The 15,608-nt window shown below is 40.9% G+C and overlaps 1 protein-coding gene across 8 annotated transcripts in view; it reads right to left on the bottom strand.

Annotated features, from left to right (window-relative positions):
* The window catches only part of STAU1 (staufen double-stranded RNA binding protein 1), a 55,801-nt gene extending 40,863 nt beyond the window's left edge, over window positions 1–14,938 (bottom strand). For all 8 annotated transcript variants that reach the window (XM_044262866.1, XM_044262868.1, XM_044262869.1 and 5 more), the window contains exons 1-2: window positions 14,858–14,938; window positions 4,462–4,532 (exon numbers count right to left, since the gene is read on the bottom strand). The gene's annotated coding sequence lies outside the window, so the exon portion shown is untranslated. The remainder of the gene's footprint in view (window positions 1–4,461; window positions 4,533–14,857) is intronic.
* Between the last annotated feature and the right edge of the window lie 670 nt (window positions 14,939–15,608).

Here is a 15,608-nt window from a genome sequence, read left to right as displayed (position 1 = left end):
GTTGCCAATTGGATGGGAGGCAGGAGTTACTGCTACCTAGTGGACAGAGGAGCTATGGATGCTATTTTGAGTACACGTATACAAACCCACAAAATAAAATCTCACTAGTAAGAACCTTATATTCTTAGGAAAAGAAAATCCCCTTTTTATTTCAAAAGGCTGTAAAAAACTGGGGCTATTATTTCACCCAAACAGACAAAGAGAAGCCAGGCAGTTAATATAGTTATAAATGGGATAAAATATATTATTTACCCACATAACTTGAATAACAAATAAAGCTTCTCACTACTGCTATTTATAGAGTGCAGAGCAACATTCAGGGGAATCAGGGAATTCTGGAGATCCTACTTCTGTACAAATTTAGCACCTGTTGCTCAACAGTACTACCCTGTCCTGAAGATTAAATCCTTACCTGAAAACGTGTCTTTTCTTCTGAGGCTATCTTTAAGGACTACTTGCCACCAGATAAGTTAGGGACTCCAAAGAGATTAAAATGATTTATCAGTCTTCTTATAAATGAACAGTATTTTACACACAGTAAAATTAGGTGGAAAACTGAAAACATAAAGACCAGCTTTCCTTAGCAGCGGAAACAACTTGAACTGTTAAGCCTGTGTCGTGCCACTATCTCCCTGCCTCCTGCCTCCAGCACAGTCGAGAGGGCTTTTGGTTTCTCTTATCTCTAGAGCTTTAGAAACCGACCTAGGAAAACATGTTCATCTTATTCTCAAATCCTCATATTTACATAGCATATATAAGCACTGGAACACAGAGGTGAGAGGACAGAGTTACAAATATATATATATATTTGTGTGTGTGTGTGTGTGTGTATACACACACATTTTTTTTAAAAAGACTCCTAATTCCAAGTCCCAAGTTCAGCTTGTTGACACAAAAATCTTCTCATAAAAACAGTCTCACTTTGGCTGGCAGCTTCTGTTTCACAAGCGTCATGTACTTTTTAATGGGTTGTGGGAAGGGGAATACGGACACATGAATTCTACAGAAGCACTTTTTTTAAAGGTATTTTCTATGCCTAGCATGGAGCCCAGTGTGGGACTCAAACTCATCACCCTGAGTTCAAGACCTGAGCTGAGATCGAGTTGAATGCTTAGCTAAATGAACCACCCAGGCACCCCTAAGCATTTTTAAAAATTATACATAATGTGTTAAGAAATGATCAGGCACAGGCGCCTGGGTGGCTCAGTGGGTTAAAGCCTTTGCCTTCAGCTCAGGGCATGATCGCAGAGTCCTGGGATCGAGCCACTCGCCAGGCTCTCTGCTCCGCGGGAAGCCTGCTTCCTCCCCTCTCTCTCTCCATCAAATAAATAAAATCTTTAAAAATAAATAAATAAATAAATGATCAGGCACAGGGGTGTCTGGGTGGCTTGGTAGACTAAGCATCTAACTCTTGATTTTGGCTCAGGTCATAATCTCAGGGTCGTGAGATCAAGCCCCACGTGGGCTCCGCACCGGACATGGAGCCAGATTGAGATGCTCTCTCCCTCTCCCCACTCTTGAGAGGGCTTGCTGTCTCCCTCTCTCTCCAGAAAAGATAATCCGCAAAAGTGATGAGACACAAATGCAAATTTCTCACTCGGTGGTGATCTACCAAGACTAGGGCATACTGAGTGCACCATTTGAGTGATCTGTTTAATAAACAAAAAGATAGATTCTTCTAGAAATAGTTTACAGAACTATTACAGAGTGCTTAGTCTTATTCACTTTCAGCTAACAGATGTTAAATCTCTGTAATATGAAACAACTACTTCAGCAATTATGGAAAAACATCACTTTTAGTATCTAATTTGTAACTAGAGTAATACATGACTTATAATGAAGTAGCTATACTTTGTGTTCAACACATCATTCCCCTTTGCAGTAAGTGATGATATGTCAGAAAGAAAGAAAGAAAGAGAAAAAAAGGAGAAAAGATGTCACCCCAATTCTGGACAAGCTAAGATAGCCACAAACATTGTCCTCCATCAAATCTTACGTAGCTTGGGTACACAGACACAAGAGCACTCTAATTCCTTGCCAGGATAAAGCATCAGCTGTATGAACAGCAATTTCAGGACAGTATATTCATTCAACATTCAACAAAAATTTATTAAGCATCTACTACATGTGAAACCTCATATGGCATGTTGTACATTCTCAAGTGCTAGAAAAAATCTATTTGTTAAACTTTTCCTCAAAGACACAAAAAGAGATCTGCAAGCAACCAAATGTAAAGCTATTAATCTGTTCTCTAGGTTTTAAGAGGCTCCTCTCTCAGAGAAACTTTGTCACCAACAATAAAAAAGCTAAGGAATAAACCATATTTCCTATAATAGCCTTGAAATACACCTAAAATGCCCACATCATTCCTTCACATTCAATAGCTACTTCTAAGACCCTTTTTGGACACATCTTTCTAGTTGCAATGTGGTTTTATGTTTTCTACAATCAAACTCACCCCGCGCCCACAATCACCACCACTCCTCCCTACCTTCACCCCTGCCCAGCACCCATCATCCTGGCTCTGATCCCCAGAACAGCAATTCATTGACTCCAAACATTATCTAAACACCCGCAAGCGGGGCAGCCACAAATACAGAAACATGGCAATCACTATACTCCTACATAACCATTTCGAAATAACAATGGCAATGTCAAGCAAATAATATCCAACAGCACGCCCATACATCAAATTACCCAAAAATAAAAAAGGTTTTTTAAAAAGAAATATGGTCAAACTTCTTAAGATAGAGGGAAAAGCAAAACAAAAAAATTACTATGTACTTGGTGTTCAAAAGAAAGACGGGACAAGTAGCCCTGAGGAGGCACAATCACTTGTAAGACAATAAAATCATCCAAAAATAATGCCTGCAAACAACCCAGGCTGCTTGAGATCTTTGCATCCAAGTGACTGAATGTGGCCCCTGTCTCACACTTGGCTTGGTGCCAAGTGGGCAACGGGAGATTTTCTTTCCACACAAATGGAACCACTGGGTGGTCCATTTAAAGAAAAACTTCCTCAAAGAGAATTCATTATTAATTGTTCATCCTGGAAAAACCATCACACCAAACTGTATACTAAAGTGAAAAACTTCACCTCTGCAGCCTAATGAGCTGCAAACCTTACTTGCTTTTCTTGCATTGCAACCTTACCAAGCTCTCTTCTTCCATTCCCTAGGAGGAAATCTTAAAAATAACTAAAGTCAAACACATATTATTTTTTGTGAACATGGAAGTGTTTTTAAAATCTAAACTTATAAAAACACAGAGAAATATCTTAAACCAACTAAAATGAGTGACTATTCATAGCAGCACTGTGTAACCGATTCTTAAATAAGGGGCTTAGTTCAACGTAACAGTTAACTGGCGTTTCCTTTCAGAAGAGGGAAATTGTACTCTGTAACCACGTGCCATCTACCTAGAAACACAACTGCATCTACCATCATCCTCATGCAAAACAGACTAGAGCCAAGACCCAGTTTCTAAGAAACCAGCCTTGCTGCTAAGTAGCATCCAACAATGTTAAATCAGATTAAACTTCTGAGTTGTGGCTTTTAATTCTACTCCCAAACCAGAAAGCAATTATCTATCCAATTCTTGGCAGTCCACTGCCTGGTGCCTCAGTTTCCCCAGAACACTGTAAAAGGGTGTAAGGCAAAGCCTCAGCTGTAGCAGTCGCAGAGCTAAAATAGTGAAGAAATCCTGAGGCTTGGTATGGGAACAGTTTAGTCCTTTGAAAAGAAAAGCACTAAATAAACACAGTGTAAACCCATTCATTGAGCCTGGTACAACTTCTCTGATTCCTTATGCTTCAGTTTCCTTATTCCCAAAGAAAGTTGGGTTTGAGCTGTCCACTACTCACTAGCTCCGTGACGGTATGGTGCTGCGCTTTCAGCTCTCAGAGGGATGTGCTACGACACAAGGCAGTAATGGCAGATGCAGTGTATTCTGCAGTGCCTTGTGTAAAACTGTAAAACCCTCAACTCTTAAAAAACTTTTGGTCTAGATGATCACAAGCAGCCAGCAGTAAATGGAGCTGACTCATACCCCTATCTCATGACAGAAAACAATGTTGGACTATTTCCACAAGTTTGAAAACCAAGTTTCACATAAACAATCTGAGAAATCAAAGGCAACCTACAAAAGCTGCTGTGAGCAAGATACTTACCAACCAAGTTATGTCTAATGACAACTCTAGTGGCCAATTTTCACGTCTCGACATTTCAAGTACACGGCAGTGCTGGCTAAAGGGTTTTACATTCTTGCCAACAACCTTCCTTCCCTGCATTTACTTTCTAATTAAATCTCAAGAGTAAAAAGAAATTCAGACTGCATACAATTTCTTCTATTTCTCTAACATTCCAGCCAGAAGTAAAAGTAATTTTCCATACAAGTCATTCAAGAATTCAAAAATAACAGATTATGAACAGGTTTGAAATTACAGAGCCAAATTATGTGTACCTTAAAAAGAAGTGCTCCAGGAATAATGCTGTTTTGGTTCAGTTCTGAGAGGTTATGTGGTTAGGAAACTCCTAGAAAATAAGAAACAATAATTTACTAGAGTAGATAATTTCTGACAATGAAGATATATACTGCTCAAGTTTGGGGGAAACCTAAGCTTTACAAGTAGGGAAGTTTCTGAAAACACGCTGTCAGGGCTTGAAGCAGCACACTGTGTAGGATCCACGTAAGACACAAATGCCTGGGATCTGGGTAGAGTACTTGTGGAGATATGACCACAAGAGAGAGATGAATACCCTGAAACTAATTTTAAAGAAAGAAACTGGGCATCATACACGGTCTGATCACACAAATGGTTTTTAAACTTACATGGTTTTTCCCTCATTTAACTACCAGTTAAATATTTTATTCATAAATGTCCTTAACATATACTTGGTCATGCAAATACAACTGCATGGGAAAATTTAGACAGTATAAAATTTACATTTATATTTATAAAATTTACAGTATAAAATGTACTTTATACACAAACATTCTTATATTAAATTACAAAATACAAAAAGCACATTACCTCTAGTAAATCCAAACCATAATCATTCTTTAGAACTGGATTTCAGGTGACATTAGAGTTTAATTCTCAAACTCTCAGATCTGATTTATCTAGAGTTATCTTCCTTTTCAAAGGGTAGTACGGGTGATCCTTGAACAATGCAGGGGTTAGAGGTGCTAACCCCCCAACCCCACACAGTCAAAAATCCATGTATAATTTTCACTCCCCAAAGACTTCATCACCTATAGCCTAGCTGGCAACCGGAAGCCTCATCAATAACATAAACAGTTGATTAACACACATTTTATATGTATTATATACAATATTCTTTCAATAAAACTAGAGAAAAGAAAATATTAACAAAATCACAAAGAGAAAACACATATACAACACTGTACTGTATTTATAAAAGAAATCCACATATAAATGGACACATGCAATTCAAACCCAAGTTGCTCACAGGTCAACTGTAGTCAGTAACAAAGACGATTCATTACCTTGAGATGCCTTTTGCATTTTTAACAACATAATTTCACTTATTTCAATTTCTCACTGTTACTGTGACTTAGAAGATAAAAGTAGCTGTTCGTTGTCCAAACAATTTCAGAAATAAAACAATAACTAATTTGTTTCACGGTGTTTTAAACTCGAGTCCTTCTTGTAAACAGTATACTAATAATTCCCAGTCTAGAAGTCTGTTGCTCCATAATCTCACCCATTCACAAGACCAGCATGAATGGAACCTGGAAAAGGCCTCTGAGCAGCCCAAAGACCACCTAGGACAGCTCATGCCTTCTACTCTTGGGGGCTTCTGTCAATTTAAGTCCCTCTGTGCTGAACAATTATGGAAGGTTTGGGTATCTACGTTTTTTTAGCCCAACCCAGAGGCTTAAAAAATTACAATATAATAAATAAATAAATAAGAATGGAAAAAGGGAGCTGCTCAAGTCAGACAATGACAATAGTAAGAAATCACCACCAACAACTTTACAGCAAAGGGAAGAGGAGGAGAGGGGAGAAATACAGGAGCTTGTAACCACCTGGATCTTAGACATCTTCACACAAAACAAGGAGAGCTGACACTCACATACACATTCACCTCCCGTGACCCAACGCAGTTCCTGAAACCCCCCAACCATTTTCAAAGGATAATCTAAAGCCATTATGATTATTACCAGAGTAGCTACATAGCACGCACTTTCTCCAAGCAGTGATAAAGACATACTGGGGGTTAAGCCTAACTCCTTTAGTTTCCCACTCAAGAAAACATACTAGAATGCAAAAGATGAATTACATTCATTGCTGTATTCATTCAACAAATAATTTCTGAACACCTACTACTTGCAGGCAGTATTTTAGACACTAGGGAGAATGCGGTGCACAAGTAAGTTCCAGTCCCTGTCCTTGCAGAATTCACACTAATACAAGAATAACCTTGAACCTGAACAAATTTAAGTAAATAATTCACAGTGGCATTTTAACTCATAGTAACATAACTAAAGAAGACACATAAGAACAGAAAGACCCCTTGGCTGCAAAATGCTTATTTAGGATAAGGGCAAACCAGCTAGCATAGGGCTGTTTGGTTATGGTGGAGAAAAGCCTTGGCTGGAGATCTGAGTTTGGGTCCAAATCTGGTGCTGAGCTGAATAATAAACGCTTTATTCAATATGTTAAGAGGCTTCAACCTTTTATTGTATTAAATGGAGTCACTGCCACCAATTTCATATGATTAATAAAATATTAACTGTACTGCTTGAACGGATTCGCTGGTAATACAGGTGAAATGCTTGCAAAGCAGAATATTTCATATCAAAGTTAGCTGTTAGATGTCACTTTCTTAGGGTATACTACAACTGGTTTTATAAAATGACATATCATGTCCAAAACACACTATTTAAGAAAGAAAGAAAAAAAAAAAACAGCAAAATTAGGAAGAACTTTATCCAAAAAAATGTTTATTCTTTTTTTATGTTTGGTGCTTCAACAGGTAAATTCTGTTAATAGGGAAATCAGTACCCAGCAGTAGTTATGCTCTAAATGTTCCAGACTGTAAAGGTTCACTATACTACAAACAAAAAGGGAATTTAGTTACCTAATTCTACTTGACTGTCATCTAGGTGAAGGGTCAAAGAGCTTCAGTGAGCAGGTTGGTCAAATTGTGCAACAAAGAACATAAGCCTGCAGGCATAATCAGACTTATCATTACATATAAATTATCTTCTTTCTGACAGAAGAAAGGACTGCCTAGCATTTTGTACAAAATCACAATGGCATCAGCAGACAATGGCCCTGTTTGTATCAGGGTGGAATCTGCAAGACTAGAAAATTCATGCCTCAGTTAATTTTAATTTATAGAAAGTATGGACTTCAAAAAGTAAAACTATGAGAGAATCAGCCAAGATCTGGTTAGATCTAAAAGCTCGTACCTGAGGGCAGCCAATATAGACAATAAGAAGCAGAATGTGCTCACTTCACCCCCAGAAAAGACATATTTCCGACACCTTTTCAGGGTTAATGAAATGTATGTATGTATGTCATTCCAGACGACACAGTCACCTCCGTTAAGGTTAAAACACAGAATGGAAACTTACACACCATCTCATGAAAACCCCAAATCCAATGGGCAGGTTTAATTTCACTGATCTAACCTTGTACTTGTTTTTTTTTTTTTTTTAAAGATTTTATTCATTTATTTGAGAGAGCGCGCGCGCTCATGAGCATGAGAGGGGGAGGGGCAGAGGGAGAAGCAGCCCCCCCCCCAAACAAATAGCCTGATAAGGGACTCGATCCCAGGACTCCAGGATCATAGCCTGAACTGAAGGCAGTCGCTCAAACAACTGAGCCACCCAGGCACCCCTTTTATTTGTTTATTTTATTTTAATTTTTTAAAGATTTTTATGTATTTGACAGAGACAGACAGCCGGAAAGGGAACATGAGCAGGGGGAGTGGGAGAGGGAGAAGCAGACTTCTGGCAGAGCAGGGAGCTCGACATGGGGCTTGATCCCAGGACCCTTGGATCATGACCTGAGCCAAAGGCAGACACTTAACGACTGAACCATCCAGGTGCCCCCACTGATCTAATGGCTTTTACAACTAGCCATTAAGAGAGGACTACTTCCTGGGTGGAGAACCAAAGAGGCTTCCTATTCAGGTGAACACTGATTCAAAGAAAGCAAAAAAGAAAATGTTCAGGAGGCAGTTTAATACCAAACAGAAAGTTACATGAAATATTTCCAATATCATCAGCCAGCAAACGGGTGTTAGACACTGCTGGGAGGCAAAGAGGGCAACAACCACGGAGTCCTATAAAGTTAACCGGAAGTTTAGTGAATGCATATCCAACAGTGGAATATTAAAATTCTGAAGAAACTAATTTTCTTAACAACCTTGTATATAGTTCATAAATCATTTTTAACAAATTTCATGAAGAATTATAGCAATAATTTAGGGGAGAGCCTCCTACAACACACAGGCTAATGAAGTATCCTCCTCCCCATTTACTTCTAAATAGTCCCCGCCCCCCGCAAAAAAAACCTTTGAATCAACCTACAAGGTTTTTTTGTTGTTTTTTTTTTTAAGATTTTATTTATCTATTTGACAGAGATCAAAAGTAGGCAGAGAGGCAGGCAGAGAGAGAGGAAGGGAAACAGGCTTCCCGTTGAGCAGAGAGCCCGATGCGGAGCTCGATCCCAGGACCCTGGGATCATGACTTGAGCCTAAGGCAGAGGCTTTAACCCACTGAGCCACCCAGGCGCCCCTCAACCTACAAGTTTTAATGCGGCTGTAGCAATCACAACAAAAGTACACTGTTAAGTCTATTTCACGGGAATGATGAGTAGAGTTCATTTTAAAAACATATTACTGAAATAGACTTTTTTCCAAATTGGTCTGATGTTCTAGTAAACAAAAAATTATCCTAGCTAAGATGAAGCACTGGTGACACACAGAAAAAAATGCCCTAGACAAAAAGCATTCGAGCATAATTAGAGACGAAGTATGGTTCAGTGGAAAGAGCTCAGGACCCCACTCCAGTTACCTGGTCTCCCAGACACGCCTCAGTATCCACGGCCACTATGAACTGACATCTACAGAGACATTTTCCAGTATCAGAAACACAACATAAAGCGTCTACTTCAACTCTTAGCACCAAGGAAGAGCTCGCTGAACAGCAGCTTTTACATCATTAGATAAATTCAATCTGACCCTTCAGATTCCTTTCCTGCATCAAGTAACCCTCACCCTGTAATCCTAACCTACCTAGCACATGTTAAGAGCTCAATAAATAGTAGCAAGTATTATTATCCAGCAAATTTACTAATCCTGTCCTCAGCCACATAAACATCTATAAATATAAACTTATAGCTACACACCACTTGTAAAAAACATTTTAAATGGGAACAGAGAACATGCTGACTAAAATCAACCCACTCACTGGGCAACCAGTTCCAAAGCTATATCAACTACAGAGACAATCTAATGAACAGTTTCCATTTAGGCAAAGACCCCAGGGCACTTAAATTTTTTTTTAGAGTTTATAGTCTGGTAGACATAACAAAAATCTTCAGAACAGTTATGACCTCTGTATCATATTATAATAAAATAGCCTGGTTTGCTTCATTACTGTTATAAACTCACAAAGTCATCACACTTTTCCTCTAAATTAGATTCCAGATTAAACAGAAGCAGATGGGCTACAAATTTAATATTCATAAGACTAATTTTTAATCGAAAGCAAATACCTTCTTGGATAGATTTTCCTACTTTTGCTTTCAGTAAATATACTTTGAAGGAGTCCCCTGAAAATACTCCTTTAACAAATAAATGAACATTCCAGAAAATATAAATTAAGTCTGCAGAGAATTTGTTTCTACTTCCTCTTATCTAGAGAATATAAATCACTTTTACATCAACCTTATTCACTACTTTGGGAATGTACATATTTTAAAAATTAAGCTCTTTGCAGTAATTTCCTCATTTTACCTTTTTTTTTTTTTTTTTCATTTTACCATTTTTAAGTAACAATTTTCTTTGGTAAGGTTTTCTAATTCAAAGCATTTAACTCTCAGCAAAACAGATCTCCAAGCCAACCATCCAGTAGTATTTGTTAAGATCAACATAGCTATATATTTGTAATCCTATTATCTCCTTAGTAGGTGAGAACAAAGGATTTGGCCAACATTATTCCAGCTTTGTAATACCTGATTTATACATAAGCACACGCTGTTGCAAAAATTCATTAAACACTTCTTCAATAAAGCAAAAAGTTCTGGAGTCAAAGCAAAATTGGAAACAAAAATCCACAAAGCCCTTGGCTTTTAAAGGTCTAGAAACACCTTACAGACCTGCCTCAATTTAAAAATTCACTGTGATGGCTATGTATGCTCAAGTATTTAGTGTGCTGATGCTGCAATTTATTTTGAAACGTACTGAAAAATAAAATGGATTAATGAATTCAAAGAGACAGACAAATGGAACAGACATGACAAAACAAACGGAGTCAAATGTCAACGGCAGAAAGCAGGTGGTAGATAAAGAGGCATATTGTCAAATTCTTTAAACTTTGTTATATGTTTGAAAATTTTCATAATAAAATGTCAGAGAAAAATAAGGATAGCAAATAACATGTCCTCTAGCTCAATCTCTAACTCGTAAATTACACTTTAAGGAACAAAATAAATGCTTAATCTTGATTTTAATAAGGTTTTATTTAAGGCAAAGCTTAGCGAAAATTATACCAGAAGGATTTTAGCTACAAAGGTCTCAGCCACCAAAAGTTTACAATTTAAAACAACCTGTTACAGGTTTAGAGTGAACCAAAAGGTCTAGAGTGAAACAAAAATCTGTCATAAAATTTTCTAGGGGCGCCTGGGTGGCTCAGTGGGTTAAACCCTCTGCCTTTGGCTCAGGTCATGATCCCAGGGTCCTGGGATGGAGCCCCACATCGAGCTCCACATCTGGTTTTCTGCTCCGCGGGGAGCCTGCTTCCTCTTCTCTCTCTCTGCCTGCCTCTCTGCCTGCTTGTGATCTCTGTCAAATAAATAAATAAAATCTTAAAAAAAAAAAAAATTCTCTAAACATTTCTGAATGCTCCAGAATCCCATTCTGAGAGAAAGAAAGCAACCTCAAAAGCTCTCATTTGAGGGGGAAGAATTTACATTTCCCCAAACTGAGCACTTCTGTGCCACTAAATATGACAGCCAATAAGACAATCCAGTGTGGAGGCTCATAAAAACAAGGTCCCTGGAATTGACTTATGACATCCAACGAGAAGATGCCTTTTTCATGAAAGTTTCATTTTTATGCTGGTGAATTTCACTTTCACTCCATCCAGTACAAGGGCAAAAGAGAGAAAGTTGCCCTGCAAACTGAGAGCCACTCTGTGCTTCCTATATTAAATATCTTCATTGTCTTACTGAGGGGAGACTGGATGAAACAGCACAGTACAGGCCACCGTTTAACGATTACACTCAGAATAATGTTAATGGATAAGACTTCAGAAACGAGGGGGGAAAAGTTCTATGAGTCATTCTCATTTCTAAACTTAAAATAATCTGTATATAAATGGGTTTTCTGGCTGGATCTTAAAAGAGAGCAATTTAGTCTGAACAAACTGTATTTATTGTAACAATTCCAAATACTTAAAAAAGTTTGACTTTAAGCCTCCTGGGAAGCACTAAGCATTTTTTTAAATAAAGCATATTTTGTGGTCTTTCTTAGATACCAGATTTTTTTTTCTAATTTTAAGAGGTATGCACATCCCTCTCCAACTCCCAGATTGTAGTAAGTAAAACACAACATACGTTTTCACTACACCTGATCAAGCACAAAAGTAACCCTACAACTGAAATTACAATAATCTAAAAGCAAATTACAGTTGTCGAAAAGATGTAAACAGTACATGACCAACAATCTGAAAATTAAGTAACAGTGACAAATGTAATACTCCTCTCAACTTCAATTCTAGCAAAAATTTATTTTCAGACAAAATAGAAAAACATGAGCATCTAGGCTCTGAAATTCATTCATACTCACTGAACATAATTCTACAAGAGTTTTGAAATCAAACATCCTTTACTTAATTCTTAACCTAACGTGATAGCAGCATATTTACACAACTACTGTAAAGAAACTTTGAAGGTTTCATTAAGAACTATTAACTGGAGGGACGCCTGGGTGGCTCAGTTGGTTGGACAACTGCCTTCGGCTCAGGTCATGATCTCGGAGTTCCGGGATCGAGTCCCGCATCGGGCTCCCAGCTCCACGGGGAGTCTGCTTCTCTCTCTGCCCTTCTCCTCACTCATGCTCTCTCTCCCTGTCTCTCTCTCAAATAAATAAATAAAATCTTAAAAAAAAAAAAGAACTATTAACTGGAAAAAAAAAAAAGAGGGGGACAGGGAAAGAAAAAAAAAAAACTATTAACTGCAGTTTAACTTTGACACACAGTTATTCTCCATTATAAGTGGTTTAACAGGTAGGTCTCCACCAAAACAGGCTTAGGGACATCTGTATTTCTGATTCCTTTTCGGTTATAGCCACTAACAGCTCAAGAACTGTTGCTTTTGTACACAAAAAAAGCAAGGCAATATTCTGGACATGACTGAGTGGGATAAGCACTGAACCAAGAGCTAATGCGGCGGCTCATTTTTTTTTTTCTGCTGTAGAATAATCATGTGTAAACAGAGATGAGAAGACCAATAAACAAAATGAGAACTATGACTCCACTAAAAGTAAATTTTGTGACCTATTAACAGTCTGGGATAACCTTGTAAAATTATATGATGTTTAGGATTTATTTCAAAATAACCCAGTTTCGGGTAGGAGATACCTCATGAAACAAGATGACCTTGGCTACAAGTTAATTATTGTCAAAGCTAAGTGACCAATCATGGGGGTTCTCTACAGTTATCCAATTTTTCCATGTTTTCCGTAATAAAGGTTTTTCTTAAAAAAGTTATCGACTGCAATATTAAAACATCATTTCCCCAACACTACAATTTTCGGTGTGGCAGAAGACATGCTGTTGTACAGCTATTTCTTAGGCGTTTTTGAAGAGTCATCCAAACAAAGATTTTAACTAGAAATGACGGTAAGACTGTCAGAAAATTATAGGAAAATGTCAAAAACAGAGAGTCCACTTCACATTACATGTTACCGAGACCGGTATAAATCAAACCAGCTTTAAATTCGTAAAGAAATTTACTACCTGGAACAACTCTGCCATGCAAGAGGATCATTCAGTTGCACACACACACTACTTTTTTTGTAAGTCTGGTCCCCCATGAGTTGCATTTCTTTAAGGAAAGGTACATACATACAACTAAGTAAAGAATTAAAAGAAATTCAGTATCTTTAAATAAAGTTGCTGTTTTAAAAATCCCACCTGTCACCAGGAGAACGGAAACTGCTCCCTCTACCATCCAACTGTATTTTTAGTTTTTACTTCAACAAGCAGCAACGTAATTTATATTTGGTAAGCACACTGATTCCTGAAAGGCCAAGATCAATCAAAAACCCGGATTAACTCTCTTTCCACCACCCTCTAAACAATTAAAGCTACAAGCAGAAGGGAAAGTGACCTTAAAAACGTCCCCACAGCCAGAGAACAGAGGCAGAACAGACTGAAGCACACATCTTCGCCGGAACAGAAGAAAACTTCCACATAAGCAATACTGCAACACGGAGGTGGGGCAAGGGCTTAAAAGGAAACTCGGCCAACAGGGACGGAGGGAATAAAAGCAAAGCTGCAGTGAAAAAAAGTTAGAAGTTAGAGATGTAACGCAAGAAAGGACAGACATACTTTTTGCCAGCATCATAACATCGCCCCCTCCAGAGCCTGACACACCGAGCAAGTGCTCCAAAAAGGTTTGCTGAACTCAAGGAAAGCTTCTGCCAGCAACTTTCCCAGAAATGAAATGACAACAAGAAGCCGGATGATGGCAGGGGAAGGGGGGAAAAAAAAATGGACAGGTTGCTCACACGGAGGGAGCTGGTGAAAATCTTGTAGCTGGCTCTGCGCAGGAGATGGAAATAACAGCATCTTTTACAGACTGCCCACTTCCAGAGTGTCCCAATTAAACGGACGCCCCTTTCAGATGTTAACAACCCAAAACAAAGCCCGGCGCTGGCGGTGGGCGAGCTTCGCATTTCTGCCTCAAAGAAAACCCAAACGGGTAGGTAGGTCAACTTCTATCCCACTTGACCCACTAAGTTATACCTTAATATCACGCTAATAAATTATGCAGACGGTTTATTGGGACACGCTGTGGGTCTGGCACTCTGATAAGCGCTTCACACGCCCCATTTCACGGAACCTTAACAGCCTGAAGAGGCAGGAACCCCATTAGCCCCCCCCCTTTTTTTTTCCCACCAAGACACAAAGAGTTTAAGTGACTTGCTTAAGGGAGTAGCGCGGGGATTTGTACCCGTGCTGGACACCTGGGCTGTGTTCGTAACCACTACGCTCCAGATGTGGCTGCGATTTAGACGCTCCGGATATCAGGGACTCGAAGCGGGGACCCCCACGCCACCCCCCGCCCCAGGCACAACTTCAGCATCCCCCCGCACGAGGAGGAATTAGGAAAGGCGCCGTGGCACCTGTTTCCGGCCCCAGCAAGGGGTGGAGGAGCTGGAACTCCTGGGGTCCAGGCCGCGGGGCGCCCAGAGGCGGGGGGCGCGGGAGGACCCGCCTCCTCCGGGAAGGCCCCGCGGGCGGGACAGAGGCCCGGGGAAGAAGGCCAGGCGCGCGGGCCCGCCGAGGCCTAGGCCCCACCCGCCGCCCCCCTCCCCACCGCCGCGGCGCCCGCGCGGGCCCCGCCAGGCCGGGCCCGGCCCGGCCGCCTCACCTGGCTGCTGCCCCGAGCTCGTCCCCCGGCCGGCGGTCCTGGGCGGCGACGGCGGCGGCGGGGGCGGCGAAGAGGAGAAGGAAGGAAGAAGGGAGAGGAGGAAGGGAACGGCGGAGGGAAAAGGCGGAGTGGCCGCTGAGGAGGCGGGCGCCGCCGGGCCGGGGGGAGGGGGTCAGAGGAAGGGGGAGCCGAGCCAGACGCGGCGGCCGCGGGCGCAAACGCTGAAGAGCCGCTCCGGCGCCCGCAGCCCGGCAGGAAGTGACGGGGGAGGGGCCTGCGCCCGCCCCCGGCCCCCGCCCGCCTCCATACCCGGCCCCACCCCCCACCCGCGGGCCGAACCACAAGTCCCGGCGGGCGCTGCGATGGCGCCCGCTCTCGCAAGGCACTCCGGGAGGCTGGCGGGCTGGAACCCGGTCTAGCCTAGGTCGCGTCGGCCCGTCCTGGCCCCCGGGGCCTACTGGGAGTTGTAGTTCTGCTGGGAGTTGAGAGCTTCCCGGGGACCCGCAACGAGGCTGAGCGGGACTTCTTAACTCCGCCCCCCTCCCGTCGTTCTTCCCGTTTTCCTCGCTGTCCTTCCTTTTCTCCCGCCTCCGTGCCTTCTTTCGCTCCTTCCCCTAGTTTCTTCTTCCGTGTTTATTAAATGCCTGCTATGTGCACGCTACTGCTCCGAGAGTTGAGAATATAGAAGAGAACAGACAAAAAAAAAAAAATCCCTGCCTTCATAGAGCTTATGTTCTAGTGAGGGTGAAGC

The sequence above is a fragment of the Neovison vison genome, chromosome 8 (genome assembly GCF_020171115.1).
Source record: "Neovison vison isolate M4711 chromosome 8, ASM_NN_V1, whole genome shotgun sequence".
Lineage (NCBI taxonomy): Eukaryota > Metazoa > Chordata > Mammalia > Carnivora > Mustelidae > Neogale > Neogale vison.
This window is presented reverse-complemented; position numbering and strand designations above follow the sequence as displayed.